General features: G+C 56.7%; 1 protein-coding gene across 2 annotated transcripts in view; it reads left to right on the forward strand.

The window, feature by feature from the left end:
• The first annotated feature begins 656 nt into the window (after window positions 1–656).
• Golga7b (golgin A7 family member B) overlaps window positions 657–3,193 on the forward strand; it is a 39,174-nt gene continuing 36,637 nt past the window's right edge. For both annotated transcript variants that reach the window (XM_023708914.1, XM_023708915.1), the window contains exon 1: window positions 657–716. The gene's annotated coding sequence lies outside the window, so the exon portion shown is untranslated. The remainder of the gene's footprint in view (window positions 717–3,193) is intronic.

Consider the following 3,193-nt stretch of genomic DNA (forward strand, 5'->3'; position numbering starts at 1 on the left):
TGCGCTCTGGGTCTATTCAGGATCCTGAGGGCCCTGGGTCGTCTCACTCACTCGCCGGGCCTGCGCTCTGGGTCTTTTTTTGGTATTTCATACAGGGCCTCACTATGCAGCTTGAACTCAAAGTGACCCTCCTGTTTTCAGCCTCCCCAGTGCTGGAATTACAGGTATGCACCACCACACCTGGTCTAGGTGGCTGGCTCAGTGCACTCGGGGTGGGGCTGGCGCGGCATGTGGTGCTGGGGATTGAACCCTGATCCCTGCACTTGCCTAAGCAGGTGCTTGGTTTGAGGAGCTATCTCACCAGTCTTCTTCCAATTTAATGTCTGGTAGTGTGGGTATGGAAACTGGACAAAGTTGTCTTTGGGTGGCTGCAGAATGAATATATTATAATTTTCTTCTTTTGTTATCCACACACACACACAAAATCTTTGTATGGTGAATATGAATTGCTTTTAAAATAAGGAAGAAGAGCAGGGAAGAATTGAGGCCCTGAAGGCTCCCTGCTCATTCTGTGCCTTAATTTAGCACTTACTTCATTCTCCCTCGTTGCATAATGAGTTGTTTATGTGTTTGCCTCCCTTGAGAGCGGACAGGCTGCTCCATCCCCTGCCCTCCACAGCCTTGCCTGCCAAGGCTGAGAACTGCGCCAGGCCCCCGGTGGGCTAGCTGAGCAAGCAGGTGGCCCTGTAGCCTTGCGTGGAGGCCGCCCTGGAGAGGTGGGTCCCGGCCTGGTGCCCAGAGTGGGCGTCCAACCACCTGCTCGGAGCAGCCCTGGGTGGCGGCGTTGTCTGCAGGGTGTGGGCCCAAGCTCTCCGGGAAGTGGGCTGTGAGGGCAGGTGCCTTTGTGCTGGTGGCCTCGGCTGGGAGTGGCAGGCAGCGTCCAGCTGAGGAGGTAATTAGTGCTGCCAGGAGCAGGAAGCAGAGAAGCTTTGAGGGCCGCACTCCTTTTTCAGAGAGATATAAATAGCTGGTCCCCAGGCAACATGGAGAGTTGTACACACAGGAATGGAGGTGTGAGAAGCTGCTCTTGGCTGCAGGGTGGGAGCTGTCTTCTTGGACTTGTCTGTCTGTCTGTCTGGGCTGGAAGAGGGCAGGGGGAGTGGTGCAGAGGGGAAGGGCCGTGTTCTGCGCTGGGAGGTGCCTATGAGCCCCACCTTCCTGCACGTGCAGCTCCCTACCTGTCTCCACTAGACCTGCCTCGTGGGGAGGGCATCAGGACACCCCACCAGCCATGCTGGCCCAGGCTCCGCCTCTCCCTTTCTCCAAGAGGCAGGCTGCTATGGTCTGCTGGGATCCCAGAAACAGTCCCTGATGGCGTGGGGCAGCTCGGCGGCTGACTCAGCCATAGACGCTTTATAAATAAACTGGTAGAAGGATGGCAGCTGTCCAGCCCGGCCCATGCTCTGAGCAGGTGGCAGGCTCCAGGTCCCAAGGGCCTCCTAGTTGTCTAGGGCAGATCCTGTACCTCCAAGGGTGATGGAGGGGGCGCTGTCTGCCCAGGGAGTGGCACTGCCGCAGGGCTGGGAACCCCAGGAGTTCTCCTCTCAGCTATGATGTCCCAGCTCCACCTTCTGTGGGTAAATTGAGCAAGTATGGGCTATACTTGCTGGGCAGCCTAGCTCTCTGTTCACTGGCCTCTCTGTTCTCAGAATCTTCACTGGTAAAATGAAAAGGTTGACATAGGTGAGTAAAGGTCAGGAATGGCTGCTACATTTTTGTTTTCTCTGGTGGGCATAGCTTGGCACTTCTAAATTAGATGCCACCGACATTTACAGAGCCCCGCTGCCAGCTGGCACTGTGCTAGGCATGCACCGCACACACTCATTAATGAGGCCTGTCTGTTGCTGGTTGGTCCACTGATTGGGGCTTTGCTCATCGGCAGGTGTGAAGTCCCATGCCAGGCCACAGCCGCATGGGTGCCAGTTCCAAAGGACCAGCAAGGGGCTGGCAGAGGCCAGGCAGAGGGAGAAGCACCTGGCACTGCTGCAAAGGGCGCTGGGTGATGATGCCCGTATAACTCCCTCCAGCAGGTCAGTTTGCCAGAGGGGCCTGCGGCCATGCCCAGTCACCCACTTACAAGGGATGGAGGTTGTACCCAGTGTTCTGATTTCTAGCTTAATGTTCTTAGGCAGAGTAATCATTATTTTTCTATTCTCTGTGTATTTAAAATTTTTTTTTGTATTTTTAGGGAAGGTTCTACAGGGCGTTCAGGGCCTCACTACTGGATCAGACTTATAGCGATTTTCCTGTGGACAGCCTCCCAAGTGCTGGGATTACAGGCATGCGCCACCACGCCTAGTCTCAATCACTGTCTCAGGATGCTTTGGGGGTGAGGCCGCCTGGTAGACCCGGTGATCAAAACCCCTGCACCTGTGCCTGTATGTGGCTTTTAAAGATTAAAAAAGGATCTTGAAACAGGGTCTTATAGTTCAGGCTGGCCTCAGACTCATGGTGATCCTCCTGCCTCAGCCTCCCAAGTGCTGGGATTATAGGTGTGCACCACCGTACCTGGATTTTTCTTCTTTTTTGGGGAAGATCTGCAGTTGACAAGGTGGTGCCAATAGCCAGCGCCACTGCGTCCAAAAGGCGGCCCTGCTTCTTCCTGCCTAGGGGTTTCTCTGGTCTCAGGCTGGTGCTCAGCCCAGGGTCTGGCATGCTCAAGATGGGCGGACGTGTGGGTGTTAGGCCGGAGGACAGGCAGGGGCGGTTGCTATCACAACCAGGTGAACGCGAGGAGCCCCCAGGGCCACAGCAGTAGCTGGGAGGCTGGGTCCCACGGGTATGCTTGGCCTGGGCAGTTATTATCTCCACGGAGGACAGACACTGGTCAGCTGCAGAAGGCAGGCGAACGCCGGGAAGCTGAGGTCTGCCTCCCATGGTCTGTGTGCTCACCACTCGAACCTCTGCTGTGCGGCAGTGAGTGTTCTGTTTGCGGTGGGTTTTGTAAGAGCGTGGTACTTCCCACTGTGGCAGTGTCCTTCTGGATCTCGGAGGAGTTTGTTTGTAATACAGGTCCATGTCCCCTCCTGCCACGGGGCCGGAGTCGCATGGTCAGCACGGCGGCCCGCTGCTCCCTGGATCTGTGATGCTGCCTGCACAGGCTGGCCTCTCCTCCCCGCTGGCCTCTCCTCCCCGCTGGCCTCTCCTCCCCGCTGGCCTCTCCTCCCCGCTGGCCTCACCTCCCCGCTGGCCT

Source organism: Octodon degus, unplaced genomic scaffold (assembly GCF_000260255.1).
Source record: "Octodon degus isolate 3935 unplaced genomic scaffold, OctDeg1.0 scaffold00010, whole genome shotgun sequence".
Lineage (NCBI taxonomy): Eukaryota > Metazoa > Chordata > Mammalia > Rodentia > Octodontidae > Octodon > Octodon degus.